General features: G+C 44.0%; 1 pseudogene; it reads right to left on the bottom strand.

Annotated features, from left to right (window-relative positions):
* Positions 1 to 9,695: 9,695 nt before the first annotated feature.
* On the bottom strand, positions 9,696 to 10,589 carry LOC102378541 (annotated as a pseudogene).
* Positions 10,590 to 25,431: the final 14,842 nt, after the last annotated feature.

The raw sequence follows: 25,431 nt of genomic DNA, 5'->3' as shown, positions 1-25,431 counted from the left end.
TAACTTCAAGGTAAACCAACTATTCCGACTTTTCTCTGAGCCTAACCTGCATAAAATGAACTGTGCCAAACAGAAAATTTTACCACACCTTCAACTCTCCTATGAAATACGAATTTCATTTCGACCTGGGAGAACTTTCCCAATCTTTTCTCCTATGCCTGAAGAAGAGTGCTTGTGCCCAAAAGCTTGCAATTAAACCCTTTTTTTTGCAAAAATCTAGTTGGTCTAATAAAAAGATATCACTTCTATCATAAGTCCTGATTCCTTTTGCCTCTAGACCAATGCAGCTACAACCTGGATACCTGTCACATACCGTATGGCCTTTAACTGCCTCCACAGTGTAGAGATGTCCATTCTACACCAGTTCATCTGTGGGACTGGCTGGAACCAGCATCCAGTTGAGGGCTGTTCTTTATTTTAGGAAAGACCTCTACATTTCCCCCACATTTTTCCCCTTTTTATCCCTACTCCTTCTCCAAAACTTGTACAGGCAACACTGGGAGTTGGGAGGCAACACTGGGATATCAATGGGAGTCCTTCCCAGGCAATGCTGGGATAGCAGTGGTAATCCTTCCATGGATTTCAAGGGGTTTTCAGGGCCTGAAAGAACCTGCATTCCCTTCCAATGCAAGAAAAAGAGCTGGATGCTTCTCTCGCCAACAACTTCTCTTTGGTTGAATGCGTTTAGGTGCTGGCTCCAAGGTCTGAGCTCGCTGGTTTAACAGTGTCCCCATCCCTATTGATCAAATCACTAAGAAATGGGTTCAAGTGCTGTACTTTGCCCCCTCTACTATGACATTTACACTGCAGACCCAGCAGTGGTGATGCTGCAACCTCTTCTTATAAAATTGGTCACCCTCTCCCCTCAGAGCGGTCTTCTTTCCCCTTCTCATGGTGATTGGCCTAAATATGGTATCTAATGAGCACGGATCTTGGTTTTCCCTGATAAAAAAAATCACAAATTCTCTGATAAAAAATGGCAAATTCTCTGATAAAAACCCCAAAATCCTTGATTAAAATTAAAGGCCCCCCACAGCACCCCCCCAACACAAACACACACACGGAGATACATACATACACACACACACACCAGCAGGTAAGTCTGTGTGGGGGGAAGGGATGGGGTGGGTAGAAGGGAAGGGGCTGGGCAGATCCAGATCAAGAATCGGGGTAGAAGGGAAGTGTCTCTGTGCCCACTCCCAGGAGCAGGGCTGGGGGGTGAGAGCAGTGGTGCACATGTGGCTCTGTGGGCAAGCATTCTCCATGTTGGGGAAAGCCCCTCCTGGAGTGCCTGCTTGCCCAGTGGCATGTGGACCCTGAGTGACGTTTTGGGCCCCGAGCAGACTCCACACCTTCACGTGCAGCTTCCCTGAAGGGCTGATACTGTACCACTCTAGGTCCACACTGGTGGGCACTCCATGTCTTCCCCTAACACCTCCCCATTCCCTCAGGCCCCAGCAAGCTTCCCAAAGCCAGCTTCGCCCCCAGCCCTGCCCCACAACCCCCAAGCCCCGCTTAACTTACAGGCTCCAGGAAGCAAAGTGAGCCTGAGCCCAGCCTTGGGTAAGCGACAGCCTCAGGCCCTGCCCTTCCCCTCTCCCTCCCCCTCCAGGCAGGGCTGGAGGTTTCCTGCCCATTTTGCAATCAGCTCTTGCAGGCTGGAGCTCTGCCACCTGCACAGCTCTTTGCAAAAGCAGGAAATCCATGGGTTTCTCTGCAAAAAAGGTAAACTCCATTTTTTCTCTGCTAAAAACATGAAATCCATGGGTTTTTTTCTGCTTTTCCATGGGAAACGGAAAACCCAGACCCCTGCCAATGAACCTGCTTCAGAGCTGGCAAATAGGTGTGAAACTTGAGTAGTAAAGGCACATCCCTTCAGATCTACAGACTCTGGCATTTGTGGAATACCTGAATCTGATGCCAAAGGGGTTGGTTTGGGGTAGGTGAGGGATATGAGGCTGGATTTGGGGCAGTCCTGTGAGGGGCATTGAAATGAAGCATTCTGTGGAGTTCGTCCTGCATCATATGTGTTAAACAAGGTGTTATTTCCAAAGAATAAGCAAGGCTTCCTCTTTCACCGGTGCTTCCTCTGTATTTTATGATCCAGTTTTATGTACCAGGTGAAATACAAGGGGGAATATATGAAGATAGCAGTAAGAGCCTATAGGAGAAAGAGGCTTGGGGAGCAAAGTGTTTGCACTAGAATTGAACACTGCACAACGGGGGAATGGAGTAATTTACTCTCTGTCTAGATGGATGGTGTTACACATCATGTTTTTGGTACAGTCGCTGTTGTTCTCCAGTTTCTGATTCATTCAAAAGCATGCAGGGGGGGTGTTATGTATCCAGGGGATTTCTCTGGAGTCATTGTAAATGTTTACAGTTGGAGTTAATCAAGGAGTTAACCCAGTCTAATTGCATTTTTAGCAATTTGGCAGCCTATTGTGGATGAATTTACAGGGTTATTCAGATGATAATATCTATGGACATTTCACTTCTCCTTTCTTTCCCCACTTCTCTTAATTTGAATCTGCATACCACGGATTTAAAATTCCCTCTACTAGTAAATGTATGCCTCTTTCACACCTCATATACATGCTGTGAAATATTAATGACCACTAGATGGCACTACAATTGTACCTGGTCTTCAACCATAATGAACTGATACAATTCTCTTGTGATCTAAAAGGATTTATGTTTAAGTCCCCTTGAAAACTTATTATTGGAGGTCAGAAATAACATTCAGGTCCATAAATACAATATTATGGAAAAAAAAGTGGTCCAAACTCTTGCCTTTGATGGAACCATGAGTGATATATAGAGATAATGCCCCTGTTCACATCTTTAGGATCCCTAATATATTTTACAATCTATGCCTCAGTTCTGTTCCTAGGGGATGTGTGCCAACATCATGCACATTATTTAATAGTAATCCCTACCCTCTCTAGAAAATTCTGAGCACCTCCACAAACTTCGCCTGAACCAGTGCTTTGTTGGCTAGTTACTTGGGGCACACATGAAATAGTGCCTCCTCAAAGGAGATGGTCCTATATTTCATGATGAGCCTCTTCAAGCCCGTTTGCCCACCAGCTATTCACTGATATAGGAATCCTACAGCGGGCCAATTCTTCCTCTGGATTCAATCAGTTTACCTCCATTGACATCAGTGAAACAACGTGCATTTGTCACTACCGTGGTTTTCATTCCATGTATCTCACAAATTCCCAGCCATCTTCAATAAAGCAGCACTCGGTGCACTGCTCCAACAATTAATAAAATCCACTGGCTCCTGTGCTTTTATTTCCACCCATACTTACTCCATCATATTTGCCCTGTCCAACATCAACACAATGCTGACTATTTGCTAGTGTCTCTCTGGATGCAAATCTTTCTATCCAGATTTACTTGTTCATCGTGTCTCGCTTGGTTTTTTGGGTTTTTTTTATACTAAGATATGGCTCACTAAGCTGGTGGAAATCTGTGACAGTTCATCTCACTTGCCTGGAAAGATTCAGCAAGAGACGGCTCCTTGTAGGTCAACTCAGCTTTATTCTTGTTTTTCTCTCTTGACAATTATGACTGATCTGTTGTAATCAGCCTTTGACATATGGGTTTGGAGATGCTGCAGATCATATAAGCCCTGTTGATTTTTTTTCCATCTGTACTGTTTCTATTGAAGTAACTGGAGAATCATATTTAAAAATCAGTATTGTAAAACATGGCCTTTTGGGAACCATCATTGAGCTCAGAGGAGATATCTGATCCCTCTGTGTTCCCAAAGGATCTATGTCTCATTGGGAATTGTACCTTCAAGAGGCTTTTAAAGAAGCCAGTTGCAACGTGGTGCTGTGCTGTTCAGAGGCTCATGTTGCAGAGCCCTGAGCAGTAAAAACGCAGGCAGTGAATGAAGCAAACCTCGGTCAGGCTCCTTAGCACTGAGTGACTGCTTGAAGTACACTCAGCTCGACAAATGGAGCATTTCACGGACCCCTATATACAATAAATGTAAGTGGTGTATGGGCAGCTTCATGCTAATGCTGCAATAAATAAGGCATGAAACTTTTTATCCTCCTACAACAGCATACTGACCATCAAGTTTTGTAGGCATTTTGAACGCCTCTAAGAGCCAAATTTGCTTTCCAGATCTACAGCTCTTTTCCAGCCCCCTCATTATCTCATGCCTTGATTGCTGCCATTCTCCCCTTCTTGTTCTCCATAAAACACTTCTCCACCCCTGACAAACCCAACCCAGAACTGCAAAGTTGGGATTAAGAATCTTGATTCTTCGCATGCACACCTTGATAAGACCTCATGACTGGGAAGACTGGCAGCCGCCCCTCTTTCCCCAGAACATGGTTTCCTAAGTCCTGGTTAGGAGATCTGGGTTTTCACTTTGTTCACTTAAGAGCTTTGTTAGCGGAAGAGACTTCACTGTCGTGACTCTGATCTTTGTTGCTATTCGTGCTAGCTGGAGGACGAGTAGGAAATGGATATGTCGGTTATTATATGCAAATCTACTTGCATACGGTGGGAACCCATAGAAGAAATTAACTTGGAAGTTTCAGGACAGAGCTATTTTCTCTTAAATGGGCATGGCTACACATGATATTACTGCGATGCAGTAAACTCTGCTGGAGTTTATTCAGCCCGGGTGCAGTGTTTACACACGCGCCTGGGACCGCAGCACGCTGAGCCAGGACAGCGCAGCCCCAGCCAGCAGTAGTACCCGGGGGGTCAGCCTGCCAACCTGGAGCTGCTCCTCCCACCCCAACATCCTGTGGATGGGCTGACCAGGACATAAGGGTGCTCCAGTGCAGGGCTATGATTACCCATGTTGTTCTCTTTTTGACCTCACTATGTGCGATTTGATATGCATTGGCTAAGTTATCAATAGTCAGTTTGGGCGGACACTTTATTTATCGACAGAGCTGCAACAGCCAGTTTCCCCTGAGGTCAAACACCTCTTATCCTCTACACAAACAAAAGAAAACAAACATTTGAATTCCCTTTAATTTTTTTTGTTTGTTTCTGGATAAATTGAGGGGAAATAGTCTTCTCTTTAAAAACGCTGAAGCCAATTGCCTTCAATATAAATCAGGGGCAGGCAATTATTTTGGGCGGAGGGCCGCTTACTGAGTTTTGGCAAGCCATCGAGGGCCGCATGACAGGCAGCCAGGGGCAGATAAATATTAATTTTCTAAATTTTTTAGGGAACCCGCAGGCTGGATAGAATGGCCTGGCAGGATGCATCTGGCCCGCGGGTCGCATTTTGCCCACCCCTGATATAAATGGGCTCCATCCTGACACAATGAGCTCTGTTTTATGTCAAATATGCAAACACTAGTGGGTAAGGTTGTTAAGTAATCATTTAAGGTCACCATAAACATTTGCAGTCTCACTCCTCCAAGTGGGATTTTCAAAAACACCGAGTTGTCCTAAAATTATTCCCAGAGGAGCATTACCGTTGTCTTTTATGGGAGCAGGATCAGGCTACTGCTGAGTGCCTGAAAAACCTTACCCTCCGGGACCTGCTACATCAGTATGTTAAAAGAAATAGCAGTGATCGTGTGTCCCATATTCATCAGCAACATCACCCCACTCTGGTGGAGCTATGATCCAGTATAAGTGGGTTCACCCCTATCCACAATGCTTTAGGAAAGAAGAAAAAGAAAAATGGCCAAGATTAAATTTCAGGCTTTGGGTGGTGGTGAGCGAAGGAGAGGAACCTCCCATTGATACCAATAGCCTAGCAGAGGGCCAGATCAGTGGCTCCCTTTTCCGGCTGTTAAAAAACAGACAGAAATATGGCTGAATGAGCAGCCTGGCCTGTATCGGTCTATGAGAGATTCGCCAAAAGGAGGTCACCTGGAGCTTGTGGTGATGAACAAATGCAGAGCATGCCATCAACTCAACCTGAGCAAGGTTTGATTGAGGGCTGCACACACATGTCAACCAAATATCAGGATATTAGGACAGAGGACAGAAGTCTACCATGACCGAACCAGGATTTGGAGTGGAGATATATCAACTATATCCTAGCATGAGCAAGGAGAATGGGCTGGTGAGTACTGAACACTCATAGCAAAGTTTTTATTTGCAAAAAGAAACAACCATCCCCTTCTGCACAGAGCCCTTTGGGTTGAGCGTCCGTAATTAGTAGAGACAGGTGTGTCCGATTCGGATCCCTCTCAGCACGCTGGCGTAAAGCAAGGCAGAGCTCCATGGAAGGCAACGGACTAGCACCAGCGTAAATCAGGAGAACATCTGGCCCTATACTTGTCAAACATGTAATTAGTTGATATCGGCGTAGCACTTTCAAGATGAACAGTGCTGGAGAAGAGCGGATGGTAGCGAATAATAAGCACCAATCAGTGATTGCAGGTGGGAACTTGCTTCACACCTTTCTGCTCCAAATTCGGCCCCCGTGAGACTTTCCCCTTCTCCTCAGAGAGCGGCGTCAAGGCCTCCAGCTTTATACAAATCTGTCTGTTCTTCCTGTTGCTCAGAGGGCCAAAGTCCGAGATTGATGGCTGCAATTATATCACACCTGCTATTTGGTTACACTCTTTGGAGTAGTATTGGAACATTTTTCATCAGGATAGCTGTAAAAAAAGGGAAGAAATAGAGAGAAAGAAACTAAGGAACTAAAGCAAGGGAAGCCATAGAAGAGGAGTTCAAGACCTTTATGTATTTCAGGTTTTTTGTTTTTTGTAACGAGATCCATGTTTTTGAGAAATAAGGTTACATTTTCAAAAGAGCTTAAGTGACTTAGGAGCCTAAAAGGATGGGCAGATGAACTATCTACTACAACATTAAAGGGACCAGGGATTGACAATGCCTCGGAAGGTCCGTGTATTCTTGCCCCGTGGTACATGAAATTTAAACATGGTAACATGCTACGTGCACACCTGTAGCGTATGTCTGGAGCGCTGGCGTTCTTTTACATTTGGAGACAACAGGCGAATAATTGTGTAAACCATCCCTGCGTTCACGTTGTGAGCAGCACTTATAGGCACACTGGTGTCGCTGGGCATAGGAATATTCCCTACTTGTTTGAACTCTCTCGTGCTCTATCGTTGTTGGCATTTTTAAAGATATATGTGCCTCATTTGTCATTTTGGCCACACACAACACCTGGATCTGTATTTATAGCATCTGTCACAGCAATTTTGTTCTTGTGGTGTCACGGCTGATTGCATTTCCATATTTTTTCCTCTGTCGGGGTGATGATGGATGGGGTGCTCCATGATCCTTAAAAAAACAAGTGTTGCCTGTGGAATTATGGAAGGAAATGATTTTGTTGGGTCTTTTCTTGGCTTCCTCACAGTTGAACAACAAAGCCAGCTCTCAGTTTTACTGATACCTTTGTAACAGTTGTCAGGCATGGGTAGCACACACACAGGAAAGAGGGTCAGGACAACCCACACTCATCAGGAGACTTGTGCTTACTCTGCTATTTTAAAGTGTGTTTGGCACAGGGTCAACTTTCAACAAGGCACAGCAACCAGTGAGTTGGTGCAAGGTGGACAACTCACTCCAGCTACACCAGTAACTTTCCACACTCGCCACCAACAACTGCTGCTGGATTTGTTCTTGCAGTCTGCATGTTTGACCGGTGAAGCTGTTGGCCCTGGCCACCTGGCCACCTGTCCAGACTGGGCTCTGGATTGAACCCTACCTACTGATTCCACAACGTTTCTCATCTGCTGACAACAACGTTTGAATGAAGAGGTCAGCGATGAGGAGGTCTTATGTCCCAGGGCCAAAAGCCTGAGGCCCCAGGCTCAGATTTCTAAAGGACGATATGTGGCTCACTCAACTCCTGGTGAGATCAGCGCCTGGGACCCTGGCAGTCATCATTGAGGAGTCTGGCCCCAGCTTCCTCCAAAGTTAGATGAATCCACCTGACAGCTCCACCTTTAGGAGTAGGTCTGCTGACCATGTGCAGGGGGCAGAGGATTTTAAAAGTCATCTAAGTGGCTCTAAGTGCCTCATATCTTCATTGCCAGGGTTAATGGCAAGGGAACAAGGCTTATCCCCCTGCACCAGGCAGCTTGACTGGGCACCCTCCCACCCCACTGCCAGACTTACCCACTGCATGAAGGAATTTAAAACTTGAATCTCAAAAGAGATTTAGGTGCTCAAGCCTTAATATCAAAGGGAATGGGCGTATAAAAAAGCTATGAAAACTGTGCATGAAAAGAGCAGCACTTCCCTAACTGCAAGGATGTTGTAAGGATTGTATGATTCCCTCATTATTGTCATATCTCACCATGTATGATCCCCTCATTATTGTCATGTCTAAACAATTTGAAAGTACTGGAGTGAATGACTACAGACAATGGCTAATTTTTCAAATGAAATGTCTACTACACAATGACAGTGGAGCAGCGAGATACTTTATTTTAAAAGGCAGATGGTCTTCAAATATTTCAGATGAAATCATCTTATCATAAGAAAAGTATTGATTCATGAAAATGAATGTTCATGAGTGTTGAATGGGGGCAGAAATTGAAGTTCATTCTGTCATTTAAAAAAAAAGATTTAAACTGTTTAAATTATTATTATTGATTTTTTTTACTCTGTTGTTTGTTCTTATTAGTTGAATTTTTCTAGATAATATCTGCATACTTTTGAAGCTTCTAGGCCTCATACTTAAAGGAACAGCAAGAAGCATAACAAAGGTAAATCTGACCACGTTTGACAGGCTTCTTCCCTCAAAATCCTCACCCTCTAAGCAACCCTTTATTCTCATTTGCAATCACTGCGAACATCTTTCCAAGAAAGTAGAGATACCCTGGAAAAAAATAGCTTCATGCACATAGTTCAGCAACAATGAGTAACATGATGGCAACCATCAATCCTTTCAGATCACGGTGTATGCATGAGAGGTTATCCAGACCTTCGACACACATGCCTAGGCAGGAGTATGGAGGATTGGCAGCTGCCCAGACTTTCTAGCCCTGCTTTAGGCTGTTGAGAATCCAAAGGCCAGACCAAGTCCAGACATTTGGCGCCTCCATGGCTGTAGCTGTATAAGCATCTGGGAATCGAACCCTGGTCTTTTATGTAGCCCTTCCCAGTTCCCCATGGTGAGTATTTTAAGCACAAAAGTTTTTGAACTTCACCTCTCTATCCAACGTTGTTCCCCAGAGCTGTCACTGCATGGTTGGGTCATTAAGGCTTGGCAGCTGTTGAAGATTCAGAAGGATAGCCAACTTCCCACCGCTGCTCCAGCTATCTGCTTCCCTGGCCATTAACGTGGCTGTGAATTACTGTTTCATATTGACCGTGAGCTGTGTCTTAATGCCTGATGTGCAACACATTGACACGGAGTCGTGGATTTAAAGAACATCATCCCCATGCCTTATCAATCAAGTGCTGGGGAGCTCATTGATATTCTGTGAATAGCATCTCTATGGAGAGATAAGCAGAGAATAGACAGAGTCTTTCAACCAGTTCCCAAAGAACCAGCCAGTGCTGTTGAGCTTGACCTGAGTGAGAAGCAAACTTTTAGTGGCATAAATATCTGGAGCAATGGGCAGAGCAGGGAAAGAAATGCACCCCACTGGCTTTTGCCTGGGTGGCAGTGTGATGTACCAAATTTACACCATGCGAGATGAAAACTGACAGCCTCGGCTTTAGGAAAGCCACAGGATGCTGAATGAAATTCTTTCTGATGTTACCATATGGGATTATAGTCTGGCCAACTGGTGAAACACAGATGTCTTGCCTGTAATCACTGGTTGAAGTTTCTTATCTAGAGTTATATCCAATTTATTTTTCAGTGTTTTCTCCACCTCTTCATTGGGAAGAATTGTGGCTTTTACCAGATCCATGTTCTCCTTGTAGTTACATTTTTTATCTCACTGTATTTCCACCCACATCCCATCGGTGGTCTGCAGGCTGCAGATCGACTTTCTTACATTGACAAAATCAGGACATGTCTGCTAAACCATATTGCCTGAAATCTCTCTCTCTTGGCTCAGTGGTAAAGGTGTAAACCTTCCTGTAGTTATTCGTTTGCAGAGAATGAGGTTTAGAGTCGCTGTGGTTAGGAACGTATGCCTGCCTTTGCTCTTCTCCAGGTGCCAGGTCCCTTTTTCTTCCAGGAAGCAAAAGGTGCCAGGAATCTGAGGATGCAAAAGATGCCAGGAATCTTCCAGGAAGCAAAAAGTCCCAGAAATCAGCTCCATGGGCTCCCACATTTGCTAGACCACCCCAAGCCCACCATCCACAACATAGGATTTGCTAGCAAGGACCACTTTTAACAGAAGGTCGTTCATATGATCAGCATGTGCCTTATCCTCAGTGTCGTACACTGTGCTTTCCAAAAGTGACATTATATCCCAGTGTATTCAGAGCCCAGAACAACAGCCGACTGCTCTCCAAGTACCAGCCACCACAATTCCTCCTCACTGTTTTGTTGTACACTTGTTCTAACACCAGCTCAATAGTCTCCCCACAGTGCATGCTGAGGCTCTCAAAAGGTGCGGGAAGATTGTAATAAAGGTCTCAAAGTCGATATTTTTTCTGGGGCCTCTGTAAGAAATTCGGGTGAAATATTCCTGGATGTTCCTGGTACTCATGAGGAGTAGGAAATAACCATTTATGTTTGAAGAACTCAAATGAGCGTCTTTCCAGTCTATGTATCCTGGCTCCTTTGCTTGATACCATTTGAAATGAGCAAACTCCCTGCACACTCCTATGGTCAACTGAATATAAATCTCAGGAACAGATTAATCCAATAGTTTCCAACTACACAGTTGTTCTAATTGTTTGTTCTACATCAATGTCTCGAGGCCTCCACTGTGTTTGTGCCCGAGAGCTTGCAAAGAACAATTTTTCCAACTATTTAGTTTGCCTAATAAAAGATATCACACTTACCCAAAGAACCTTGTCCGCCTGTGTCCTTAGACCAACATGGCTACACCTACACCCTGGCTATTTCAGGCACACATGCAATGGAGATTTTCCTGCCCAGGTGAGCCTACAGCCTAAATAGGGAAGAACACAAACAGAAGTCTCATTGTTCTGATGTTACAAGTGATTAGAAGATCCTGTCCTTCAAGATCGACTGGTGGGAAGAAAGCTGATTTACAACCTCCTCAACTAAGAGAGAATGACTCTCTCCATCTACCCTGTCGCTCTAGGCATACAACCCGTCAGGAATTCAATTCCTGGAAGCCCAGAGTTACAGAAAGCTCCCACCATCCACTCAGCGCACTCTGGACTTCAAGGATACCGAGACAAGGAGGTCCCTTCTGCTTCCCATTGTAGCGGGGGTGAAACACAAGCAAGGCAACTACACACAAAACCACTTCAAGGGCAGCAGGCTAGCTGGCTGGAACTGCATCTGTCTCTTTGGATAGGTTTACCAAGAGGCAACCATTTAAGATTACAGCACTTCATGAGCAATGTGGGCAAGCCAGGCATTCATTGGGATGTACTGGGGTTTCCTGGCTTGTAGTGGCTGGAAAGGGAGTAAGGGTGTTGCGGCTGTGTGAAGGGTCCAAAGAGGTTGAATCACTAAACATCAGGCAACACAAACTATGAGATTCAGAATGATTCTTATCACAGGCTGCAAATAATTTCTGGATCTGAACTTAAAATTCTCCCTGAATGCAAAGTAAAATGTAGTTATTAAGCTCTGCTGACAAATAGTAGGAGCAGAATAGACCCATCTCCTTGATTTTCGTATGTTATTTAAAAATCTTACTGCATATCGGGGTCTAAGGATTGAAGGTAGATGTAATTACATTACCGTGCAGCACGAAAGCCCTGTCAATGGAAAGAAAGAGAGGAAAATAGATTAGATATAAAACAAGAGCAACAAAAGCATACCATCCTCCATGACAATGAACAGTCAGGATCAGAGAACACCTCCACCCAGAATGCAGGGTAAACCAGGGTGTAATTATTTCAGTCTTGCCAACCATGCGTGTACACGTCTTTGCTGTCTGATACTGGAGCAATGCGGGCTCATATTTTCAAATTTCTTTTGCAGGCTTGAAGACTAGGTGGATTTTAAAGTGAGCTGAGATTTTCAGGGAATAACGCGGTGTCAGCAGTGGGAGCTTTAAGAACCCGCTGCCCATGTTATCAGCACTACCATCAATCTTCGCTTCCCTTTGTTTCTTTTTCACAAGAAAGGTCTTGAGTAGTTTCTTTCATTTCAAGGGAAATAGTATGGAGGGGTTACTTCCTTATTTTTAATTTATTTGGAAGTATGTTGGTTTCTTGAGTACAAAAAATAAGATTTACTGCTTACAACTATTGAATAAGACTTGCTGCTTACTGCTTACAACTATTGAAGCCAGGTATGGCACCTGTGCTTTTTTTTTCCCAACCTGTCTGTTATTTGTGAGTGTTTCTCAGCAACCTCTCACTGCAGTATGTGAACAAAACCTGTTCAGTGGTCAGCTGGTAAGTATGAAGATAAGACAGCTTGTCTTTTACATTAAGCTGAAAAAAACCTCGGGCAATATAATGAATATCGACAAAGTTTGTTCAACCAGCATATTTGACTCACTATTTATGACCTGATGAACCATACAGATTTCAGGTTGAAAAAGTATCTTCCCTGTAAAATAAGTGCAACTGCAAATGTATTCATTCTTATTCTCCTGCTTTTCTGGGGCTAAATCAGCTAATTTAGTTGTCTGTCTTTATGCGACAACGTGCACAGAAGAGATGGTTGTTCTCCTGCCCCTCTCCAGGAACACTGTCTTTTCTCAGGTCAGAGATGTGTAAAAGCCTGAGGAGGGAAGATTTCAGGTGTAGCAAGTTAGCAAACTCTAGCTATGCTAAGGTAACAAGGATTCATACTTGATTGTTGTTAAAACACTGGGGTGCTTTATCTTTTCAGTCGTATACATCTTCTGGGCCACCAGGGAGGGTGGGAAGGCTGCTTTTCCTGGTTTCAGCACAAGTTCCAACACAGAAGGATGGCAGGTTCTTCTGGATATTTAGCAGCTGCTGTTAAAGGCAGAAATCCCCTGGATAAGGGATCTGACAAGGTTTCTACTCTTTCAGGCCAAAGTCTCACAAAAGCAGTGAGATCCCAGCACTGTTGAATGCAGACCTAGACTTGAGCTGCAGCCCTTCGTGGTCTGATGGTGCACAAGGTGCACGGGGCACTTTTATCTCTGGCCATAGCACCCTGGTGGAGCACCATCGGTGGACAGTGCTAACAGCAAATGTCTTCTTCTTCCCATGCTCCAGTCACCATGAAATTTTACAGCCGCTAGATGTCATTATAATTTGACTTGGTCTTCCCCCCTCCTGACCTGATGATATTCTGTTGTTCTCCAGTAGACTCGTATTGACCGCCTCTGAAAAAGAAATTAGTAGTAGGCAGAAAAATGTTCATACTCAGATGGATCACTGTGGGCTTTACAGGAGGGAGGTTACACACTTTTGTGTTGGGTGTTTTTTTAATTTTGCTTTTGTTTGTTCACTTGCTTGTTTTTTGGCTTTGAGGGCATACACATAGGAGGTTTCCATCTGCAGAGGGCGAGAGGTGGTTTAAGCACCTGATAACCCACATTTTGAATGATTCAATGATTCAGTGTTTTAAAACTCAGAATGCAGCTCCAGGCACTTTGCTGCTTATTATGAGTTCAATTATCATAACCTACATGAATATTTACTTTTCTGATCCTGACTCTTTGTATACCCTTTCGTGTCAGCTGGTTGACTCGGGGCTGGTGCTGGAAAAGGAAGGAGCTATTTACATTTGAAAAGATCTCTGCTCCAGCAGAAAAGAGCAAGAGATTAAATAGCTGTGCTTCATTTGTCTAAACATACTTACTGTGTATTTTTTTCTTAAAACTTCACTTATTTTTAAATCAGAACATGAATTTCCAGGGCAAAAAATATTCCTCTCAGTGTGTTTGAAATGCAGATTCAGCCTCTTCTGTTTATTGAATGTGATCTTTATTGAACTTCTAGCAAATCAAACTTTGTCTTCCTTTTCTTTACAGAGATTAGTTCAGTTCATCAAATATTAGCTATACTACCTCTCTGAAGATCTAAAGCTTGGTAAAATAATGGCAAGGACTGTAGGGGAAACTATAAGCATATGAAAAGTGAGTACCAAATCTTATGATGGGCACTATACATGCTGTGGGAGGATTTATTCTCATATTAACCTGAAGAAAAATGGGACCGTAAACTATTGCTTAGCCCCATTCAGTTGTTGAAGCAAACTAAACTATTCGTGGACATTTGTAAACCCTCAAAGGAGTATTTAATCAACCATCAGTGACATCCTATAGGTAGTATAAGTGACATGCACACATAGGCGCACACGCATTGATCATCAAAGCAAAAGCAGACACAAGGAACACAAACAGCTCCAGTTAGCAAAAAAACAAAAGCTAGAAGCTATAGGAAAGTGAAAAAGTCTGGTGATCAGTGCACTATACTGAAATGGTTCATTTTCCTTCTGCCTGATAGATTAATAATTAAACTGCAACCATGCCAACCCTAACCTAAAGTATAAAGATTACAAATATTGCTCATAGTCCCCCAGGAACCTGTGTTTGACCTTTAGTCCCAACTCACATGAGATCACACAAGGGCAGCACTATACTGCAGTAGATTTGTGTAGCGTGTTGCAAGATGATACTGGAGCCAAACTTTCTGATCCTTCTGTGTGTGTGAGAGAGACCAGCCACATACAGGGGCATACACTGAAATCCAGTTGTTAATGCACATTCTAATCACGTGCAAACTTGCATGTTAAAATCTCTCAGATGGGCACGCGCCAAAATATGGGCATAGAAATGGGCACTTTTATAGCACTATAAAGTTACAGCTCTCTTAAACATGACAGAAAAGTTGTGCTTGGTGGTGGGGGGCTCTGAGCCTCTCTGCACTTGCCAGGCTAGGAGGCAGGGGGTACTCCGCAGCCTCCTGGGGCTTCTCCACTGGTCAGAAATTTGACCAGCATGCTGATGTTATTTAAAGCACTGTAAGTTGCTTAAGTGCTTCAAATTTAATACTTCCTTTAACAAAGGTTTATTTGAAGCACTGTACCCATTTTTGAAGTGCTTTAAAGCCATGCACTTCTGTTAAGTCATGGCAATGAAGGGCATTTATACACATATGTCTGCTCCGATGCACCGAAGATCTGGCGCATGAGAGCAGACTCAATGAATCAAGTCTGCTCTGCACACAAGCTGATGCGCGTGGCGCTGTGTCACGTGTATTTGTATGAACAGCAAAATGCACGTCAGCGCTGAGAAAATAGCGGTGGCGTGCTTTTGAACTAAAACACCTTTACCGCTTATACAAATGCATGAAACTGCCTTAGCGAGCACCTCACTTCTAGAACTATGCATGGTTCAACACTCACTCAGGGTGCTTTTTCACCATTTAAAGCACTCTGGGCATTTGTACACATACTTGCACCACACTGCAACGCCAGGCGCTTTGGAAAGCTTTGGACTAAAATATGTTTGTGTTTTAATTCAAAAGCATGCCGCTGCCATTTTCTCAGCGCTGACACACATTTCACCATTTACCCAAATGAATGCGACGCAGCGCAACATGTGTACAAATGCCCAAAGTGCTTTAAATGGTGACACAAGCACCCAGAGTGAGAACTGAACCATACATAGTCCTAGAAGCGAGCTGCCTGCAAAACTAGTTTCAGCAATGGCTGTAAATTGTATGTGGTCACTTTAGGCCAACACTGGCCTCCTATAGAAATTTCTTATACCTCGAAACTGAATCCAAGGCCTCCTTTCCCTGTTGCAGCCTACTGACCCTCTGTTTCTGAGCAGCCAGATCCACAAGAGAGGTGGGTCTCCCCTTATGATCACAGTGGTATAACTGGACTGCACAACCACCTCCTTAAAAGAGCCTATGGATCATTTAGTTTTGTGCTTGCCATCACAGTACCTTAACACAGGAGCCTCCCCAAACCCTTCAGCTTCTTAAATGCATTTGACTTAAGACTTTTGTAACCCGCTGCTTCGAAGAAAGGAAGATTCCCTCCCTGCCCATCTCCTCTCGGTCCAGCTCTCAGGACTGGGAACTCTGCCCTTGTTTGTTTAAAGGACATATCCAGTTCTCCTGTTGCTCAGCATCCTTTTAAGCTCTGTGGTCCTGCTGCCTTTCAAAAAACAATTCAAACAAAACAAGCATTAGCTGGCTGCCTAAAGGAAACCTCTTAGCTGAGTTTATTTTCATTTGCTCTTGACACACAATAGCCTCAGTACAAAAGAGAAGTGTGCATGGCTCAGACTTCAGTCAAGATCAGGCAGTCCAAAATTATCTCAACAGGCTACTTTTACTGCCAATATTATCACTCAGAAAGATGTTTAGGTTCAGTGTTATGATGACCTCTTCAAACAAAGGGGTTCCTGTCCAAGCACACACAGCTTAATTAGATACAGTTTGCCCTCCGGACAGAAAGTACCCAGCAAGGAACTGCTGATACATTAGATCAGTTCTGGCACAAAAGACCAAAGGGTTGCTTGTTTAATATATTCAGATTGAACCTGTACATTTGTCCCCTTCCTGCCTGCTAGTAATTGCTAATTTTGATCCTTCTATATTATTGTTTTCCTCTGGAGCCAACAATGTGTTCTCTTGGGCTTGAGATCCTGATTTAAACCCCAGTTTCTCTGTTTGCCAGGCATGTTAAATTCAGTCTAAGTTTATATGACGCTCAGTGGCAGTATCCGACTCTTGCCAGTACTTGCTTCATAATCATTCTAAGCGCTGAACTGTTTTTCCACCTCGATACGTCAAAAGCTCTCACCTCATCCCTCACCATCTCTTGTGTTAATCACAGTAGTTCTCTGCTCTGGTTTCCTGTTGCCACCATAACACTCCTCGGTCCACTAAAAATATGGATCATTTTCCCTGCACATTACTGTGTACTATGGGAAACTTGGCAAAAGGCACTGGCGGATAAGATTTAAGTGGACTGGAACCATCAGCAGTCAGGTGCAATAATCAGAGGCAGACAGAGGGCAGGGCAAGGTGCCACCTCTTAGAGGCTCTCTCAGAGAGGGATTGATCTTTTGTATGCAACAGCCTATTTGTGAGATGCTATGAATGGACTCACAAAAAGTTGCCTGTCGAATCTCAGGCATCTCTCAACCAGTTAGTCTCCAAGGTACTGTTCTTCCCTGCCTTCTGCCTGACTTCAGATTGGCATGGCTAACTATCTAACTACCTCTCAGTGCATATTAATGCTTTAGGGTTGTTGGTTGTAGCTGTGTCGGTCTAAGGACAGACAGATATGGTAAATGTGGTATCGATTATTAGACCAACTAAATAGTTGGAAAAAATGTTCTTTGCAAGCTTTTGGGCACAAACACCCTTCTTCAGGTATATTGAGAGCATATTAATGCAACACAATAAACTCCGGCACAATTTGTGCTGGAGTTTATTGCTCCCTGGTGCCACGTTTACACGTGCACCTGGGACAGCAGCACATGGGACCTGGTCAAAGTAGCTCTGACCCAGCTAAATGTGCTGCAGAGGAGCTGGTTGGGCCACAATGGTGCTCCAGTGCCGGACTAGCCGGCAGGCAGCCCCTGCACGGAAGCACGCTCGTGCCCCAGCCAGCCCCATCAGCATCTACACATTGAGGATTAAAAAAAAACGTGCAGCAGGATAGTCTAAGTTTATAGCCCTGCTGCAGAGCTGCTTAGTTTACTCCAGCCTAATAGCCCCACACGTGTAGACACCAAGATATTTACAGCTGAGCTAATTAGGCAGCTCCTCAGTAAGCATCTTGTGTAGATGCACTCGATAATGCTGAATCAGAGGAAAACTCGGTATCTGCCTGGAGTCTTATATGCCAATAAGCACATGTGCCTGGACTCTTACAGTGAGGAAAATCTACTTGTGGAAAATAAAGAGGGAAAGTAAGAGGATGAGCAACTCCCAGCTGCTTCTGAGCTATAGTCTTTGCTATGAATTGGGATCTTCCCCTCAGAAAAGGGTGTTGGGGAAGTGGGAGCTTATTCACAGATGACTTGAGCTATATACTTCTCCCAATAGGCTTGCTTCGTTTGGTTGTAGCTTCCTTTATGTTACCGTTCTGTAGCCAAAAATCACTGTGGTGTGAAGAGCAAGCCAGAGGCTTGAAAATGTTTCCAACATCATATGGCACAACTGCAGCAATAAGTCACGGTTTCCAGGAATTAACACCCATCTTTTTAGCACAGCTCTTCTTCCCCTTGTAGGATCTTGTGCCCTGCAATTAAGCTCTCAGGAGCAACGTTGGGGAATAGAGTGAGCTTGCCTAGACTTCTTCTCCCAAACATCCTATCTGCATGTCAGCTCCAAAGGTGAAAGGTGCCTGGATCTAAGGTTTTAATATAGCTGCTGCATAAAATATTTAAAATCGGAGCTGCATTCAGACGTACCTGGATCTAGATAACAGGATCTGGACCACATGCCTCCCCACTCCTCCCTGATTGGCTGAACATTAATCTGCTAGGGAAGGAATTAACGAAGTTTGTTAATTTCCCCTCCTTTCCATTCCTGTTGTCCCCCACAATAAGAACGAGGAACCAGGTTTCCTGGGGTTGCAGAGACTACTGCAAACATATAGTGCTCTAGCATAAATGGGCTGCCCCAGGGAAGGACTGCAAAAGGAGAGAGGCAAAGTTAGACACAGGAATGGGAATCTTAATTCCTCATGGCTGGACTTCTCCCAGCCTCGTGCAGGAGGGACCATGGTTTCCTAGGAGCTGCCATCATTATCGCTTTCTTTACAGCTATCAGGAGTAAAGGATGGATTTTTTTTACCTTCCTCATTAGCATTTGGCCTGTTGAGTGAAGAGATTCACTGCTGAAATAACTTGTCCTGAGAATACAACCTCTCAGTGGGTTCTCTTCTTAGCTGGAAGACTAGAAGCAACAGGGGATGAAACTGTAAGGAGTTAGGTACCAAAAACCAATGCAAACCCCGTCCTAATGAGCACATTACCTACTACAGAAACCAACCGATGCTATGAATTGGGGTAGCACCCCCAATAAGTTTGAAGGTACTTTTAATCTATTGGATAATGGAGCAAAGCAATATGCATCCCACTATTTCTCATTCAGGTTATATCTCTCCCTATATTCACCCTATCCACCTCAGCTACCCCAGTATATTTTATTATGAAACGTGTTCTTTTACTGCCTGGGTTCCTACTTGTGATTCAGGACAGAGTGGCTATATAAGTGATCAATAGTTTGTCTCAATAGGCAATTTATATAGCTGCAGAACTGCCGAAGGAGTTGACAGTTTAATCTTCACTATACATTTACTCCATTCTGACACACAGGGCTCTGTTTAATGAGCAATGTCAAGTGGTCAGATTAAGTAAATACAACCTAAGGAAAAAGCATATGAATGACTATTAGCAGTGCTGTTATCCATGATCATTGTTTCCAATGTTTCCTATATCAGTCTTTTAGGGTAGGTTTTCAAAAAAAATCCCCAAAAACCACAGAGCTGTTGGCCTACACTAATTCCCTGAGCATAGGCGACTGGTAGAGCGTGCACGGGGGTGCATGCACCCCCCAGTGAGGCCGGTGCCCCCACTGACGGCCGACACCGATGCTATCAGTAGGGCTGGTGCCCACCTTGACAGGGTTGGCAACTTCTGTGGGTGCCCCCCCAGATTCAGGATGCACCAGTCACTCGTGACCCGGAGAAACTTTATGGGAAGGAGAAGAGTTGGGCCCTCTCTAACTTCCCTTTGAGACTCTTGCCCTCAATGACTCAGCCTATCAATGCTACTTCTTTTAACGAAGTGCTCTGCTGTGACTCACCGCTATCAATAATCTCACCATGTCCTGACTCAATTAAGGTCTAATGTAAGTGGGTGCTGCTACTCTATTTCTTTTACTAGCTCGGTACACCCTAGATTTAGAAAGTAAGGGAAGGAAACACCACAGAGATCTGAATGATGGATATTTGGGGAAAAGGAAGATCTCCTATTCAGAAATCAAAACAGAGAACCATCCGGTCTCCTCTTGCTGGCTGTTTGCACTGGTCAGACAATGGAAAGCATTCAGTAATGTGCCCTGTTGAGCTGGTTTGGGATTGTTTTTTGGCTCTGAGACTCGGCAGATGGTGTTAAGTCAGGATAGCCACCTGTAAGCCATCTGGTTCTGGCACCTTGCATAAAAAGATGGTCTGTGCAGGGTGGGCCAAGCATGGGGTGCCTGAAGCCTGCTATACTACAGGTTGTCCAGCACAAGTTGTTGCCTTCCCCCTACATCAGGTGCATCGCACATAGTTCCTGCAGACAACAGGCTTTTTCCTAAACACCTCAGTGCAGAGAACCGACCACCGTGGACCCGAATTGGGTAGGAAAATAACACAGTGGGGCTGGATTGTTGTACACGGAATAATTTTCCCTGCCTTGCACAGCTTTATTGAGACTGACCGTGAATAATTTATACCAAGAAGGATAGGCAAGTCTGACTCATCTCATTTATCAGCATGGTCGTATAAAGCAAGATAGCGGAACTCTAGTGTAAATCAGAGACAGATGCAGCTTTGTACATCACCTCTGGGATTCGGGCATGTTTCCTGTGGGTACCAGATAAATAGCTAGCTGATGCTGGCAAAGCACTTTGAAGATGACACATGCTGGGTAAGAGCTGATAACATTATTAGCTGTCAGTGATTGGGGGTCTGGAGCCCATTTCACACTTTTCCATTCAAAATTCAGAATTCAGGGCCCCCTGAGAACTGCTCTCCCACACACTGCATGTAGCATCAAGGCTTTCCAGCTGTATACAAATGCATCTGCCCATTCTGCAGCTCAAAGGGCCAACGCCCATGATGGATGGCTGCAATTACATCAGCCTTCCATTTGGTCACACTACTTGGAACAGTATTGAAACATTTTTCATCAAGATAGCTTTAAAAAAAAATTGGAAAGAAACTAAAGGACCACAGCTAGTTAAATAACAGAGTTAAATAAAGTCCTGGATTCATGTTGCAAAATGCTGAGTTATGATCTGATTTAAAGCCACACATACTTTTCCATTAATGAATAATAAATGTGCAATTATATTGCAATTAGTGTGTAATTACTGTTTGTTGCTCCATTGCTTTTAAATCATGCATTTATCCCTTGTCGCTGGCTGAAGAGTTTTAGTTTGTCAGGGAAGTTTTGTGATAAGAAGAATACTGAGATCATACATTAAAAAAAAAAAAATAAACAGAAACAAAACCAAAAAAAAAATCACAAAAGAGGTTCTTAATTTTTTAACATTTTTATTAATCATGTTGGCTGTGGCTTGGGTTTCTTTTCATTGATCAATAAGAAAAATGTAGCTCAAGTGAATCATTTTCAGAGAAATGGAAAGCAGAGCTATTTTTCATCAAAATGCCAAAATCACTGTTGAAGCCAACTGTATTTAGAGGGTGTAGATACAGCACATGGCAGGATGCAAGAAGAAAGTAGTGAGGACACACACCCAATGAAATATCTGCAGAAATGGAGATATTGGGATGAGACGAGGAGCATGTAGATCCTAATTCATTAATCCACAAGCAGTGTTTTCATAATACATCCATAACATTTCTCCGAGGCTCTGTTATTTTTCTATTTGGCATTCATGGTGGGTACTTGCATATATACACACCCTACTTATCGAGTAGTATCTTCGCTCATGGTGGCACCAGGTTTTCTAGGTGCTTGATCTCTCTCAAGCCTCACATTAGTCCGTCCTTTAGAAGAGTGGCCGACCCCAGCTTCTGAGGAAACACTTCCCAAAACACGTGCTTAGCATTTGTCAAAGGCACTGGCGTACCTCAGAGTACAGAGGTCTCATGGTGAAGACCCCCAGAAATGTTAGGCTGCCCAACCGACCTTGCACATGACCTCCAAAGGCAAGTGGCAGCATTTCAAGACCTTCTCCTCAGTCCTGAAGCTGAAGATCTAAGCATAAAGAAGAGTCATGCTGGTTGTTAAAAGCAGCTGCTTTGCTAACAGGGTTTGGGACAAGGCCGTAAGTCTCCAAACAGCTCTTGCACAAGACCAGAATTGAGTTCCTGCCAACCTCACCATCCGGCCACTGGCATCATAGCACGAACCCATATTTCTAACACTATGACTGGCTTCTTACTTTAAGGCTCAAGTTCAAAGAGAGACAACGACTTCAATCCAGCAGAAATGGGGCATGAAATTGCTCACAAATTATGCATAACCGCTCTGATCAAGTGACTTGGAGATCAAACAATGCAGCCAGCTTTTTCATGCCACCCATTTCTGGGATTGGCACGAGTCGGTTAACCGGGGATATGTATTCTAGAGGGATACTTATTGTTCAAAGTGGAACAAGGTAGATACAGGATGGCTTTTGTAAGACGTATACAGGTGGCAAAGCTGGTTCCTATATGCCCCTCCTCTATATATTACAGAATGGAAGCATTCTGGGTACAGGAAGAGATGGGATGAGCATAGTCTGCATTATAGTCCAATACAGCTTAGAGCAGCTCCTAAGTGACTCTGGACTAATGGTCCCCCCAACCTTCACTGGCCCATGGGCACTACTGAGCAAGTAATATGCTTTGCTGTCCTGGTTGAGCTCAGCTGTAACTTTTTTTTGGCCACAACAATATCCAAAATGTTTTTGTGGGCAACACGGTGCCTGCAAGCCATGATTTGGGGCCCATGTCTCTAAACCACAGGGAGCCAGGAGGGTGGCATGTTCCTCCTTCCAGATTCGGAGCCCAGCGGTGAGCTCCCTTCTTCCCCGTGCTGCAAACAATAGGAAGCGCTAATTGGATATATGACTGCAAAACTTCCTCCCTTGAATCATTCTCTTCTCCACAGTGCCCTGTCTGATTTCATCTCTGTGGTCTGGTTTTTTTGGACAGAGCTCCTCAGATGTCCTCCTGTATCCCACAGACATTACTGAGGAGATTGAGTAGTTATAGTGACCCTAGCATTTCAAGGGAAGGCCAGCACAGGTCATGAGAAAACATCTGCTAGTGGAAGTAAATTTTCCGTAATACCCATTTTGGTAGGAATGCAATGCCTTCATTACGTGTCCCAATGCCACTGAATCGGTGTCATGCTCAGTGAATTCGCCAGCAAAATATTTACTTTCTGGGCTATTTTGTTTGCTTTTCAAGCAATTAAGTTTTCTTCTGTAAGAAGAAATAGCCTTTTACTATGTTGATACACGTTGTTGACTGTGTTCAGGAGGGACATAAACTGTGCCCTTGACTGAACAATAAAATGAAAGCCCTCAAGTCACAGCTCTTACAACACTTGAAGCTGTTTTCTGTTAGAGGAAAAATAAATAAGTTTTAATCTTCTCTACTGGTTTAGAAGGAAAAGCTTATTATTGCAGGCTAGTAATGTTAATTGAACAGATTACTATGGGATTTAGGATCATTCCAAATCAGTTCATTATTTATTGCCCTCAACCGTGCAAAACCAAGTCGACTCCAGATTAACCAATCCAACAATGCATTGTACCTCGCAGCACCCACCGATTGCACTCCCACATTTTCACCGTAGATCAGCTATGAGACAAGGCAGATGTTCTCATTCCACTGCTGTCTCTGAACGTGGCCATACTTGACAGACGGATGTTGTGCATGGTGTTGAGAGCTGATGTTAGACAGCCAAAAATCCACAATCCCAAAATGAGTTGGCAAAGTTTTGCAAACCAAGTGAGGGAGCGCTGAAAGGGCTCTTGATTCTATCCGAGAAAGGTGTAACCTGCTCTGCCAAATGGGTCCCAGCTCCTTAGAGAAACTGGTGCCTCATTTTCCTGCCGCTGACTTTCTATTTTGCAAAAGCATGTGATCATTTCAATATTTTCCGGGAGTGGAAAATAGTTAACAGCCGCCCCAAAAGGTTGAAAACAAAAGTGAGCATTGGAGACGTTTTAACACTCTCTTTTCGCAGCATGGACTGTGCTCTCACAGATCTAGGCAGAGGACCTGCCTGTTTCTAACTGCAGAAGTTGATTCGCCCCTCTGGAAAGAGTCCATGTGTTCTGAGATAATAAACCTAACCTCAGATTTCTTATCCTCCCTCTTACTAAATCCAAGGCTGTATAATTAATTGATTTCACCCTGTAAGAGCTTGGAAGATGGTAGGAGGAGGCAGTAAATAGAGTGGTTTACTGATTAGAGCACTAGCTTGCAACTTAGGTTGTCTGCGGTATAGGAAGGAATTGAACAGGCTTAGAAATGAACTCCTCACTGCTGGACTCATTTTCAAGAGAATTTAGACAGGGCCCTGGGAAGGATTTGTAGAATAGGAATCAGGCCTCTGAATAGCTTGGAGAATCTGGGTCCTTTGCTCCTAAGACACCTTTGTGTGTTCAGAAATGTCAGCCTGACTCGATCCTTAATCGGGCCGTTCTAGAGGCCATCGACTCTGGAAAGCGAGCGTAAAGGGCATGGTGATGGCCAGAGACTGGAAGGATCTTGCAAGTACCTATAAGATATTACTCTCTCCCGCTACACTCCTGAGATGGCTGGGAAACAAGAAACAGCAAAAAGGCTTTGAGCAACAAAAGGAAAGGATTTCACAACAGAGACGTTTGTTCACAGCCGAAAGCAATGCAATATGGAATGAAAAATAAGAAGCCATCCTAGACCTGCGAAGGGAGCCAAATGCCAGGAGGAAAATAATCCCTCTTCCAGCATCTTGCCGGGAATATTCCCAGAGCTGCTCAGTTTCCCTGAGTATTCACGGTCCAGGCTACTGGCACATCCCAAATGACTGACTATAAGTGCGCAGAACCGGATGAACTTCACCCCACGCCACCAAAGGACCCGGCAGAAAGGATCTTGGAGCCTGTGGCAGTAATATTGACAGTCATGGGAGACAGGCAAGTCTCCAAGGGACTGGATGCAGGCTGACATAGTACCATTCTTTAAAACAGGGAAAAGGAGGACCCAGGGAATTATAGATCAGTCCACATGGTTTCAATACTCAAGAAGTTGCGGGAGCAAATTATAAAGAAGTCAAATTGTTTCTGGAGGAGAAATGGCTGATCACAAGTGGCCCACATGGATTTGTTAAAAGCAAATCATGGCAAACCAACCTGAACTTCTTTGAAAAAGTAACTAGTTCATGAATAAAGGGAATGCAATGACATAGTGTTCTTGGATTTTAGTAAGGCTTGTGGTCAGCTCACACATGACATCTTCAAAAGCAAATTGGAGCACTGTGAGCTACATAAAATTACTACCAGGTGGAGAGACAATTAGCTCAACCTCAAGCAAACAGGAATTATAAATGGACGAATGTTAGACTGGCAGGAGGTTTTGAATGGGGTACCAAACGGGTCCATCCTGAGTCCAGTGCTATTTAATACATTTATTAATGATTTGGATGGTGGAATAGAGTGCTTCACGAGCAAATCTGCAGATGATACACAACTGGGAAAGACTGCAGACCCATTAGAAAATAGGAGTAGACT

Source organism: Alligator sinensis, unplaced genomic scaffold (genome assembly GCF_000455745.1).
Source record: "Alligator sinensis unplaced genomic scaffold, ASM45574v1 scaffold119_2, whole genome shotgun sequence".
Lineage (NCBI taxonomy): Eukaryota > Metazoa > Chordata > Crocodylia > Alligatoridae > Alligator > Alligator sinensis.
Note: the sequence above shows the minus strand (reverse complement) of the source record. Positions and strands in the feature narration are given on the sequence as shown.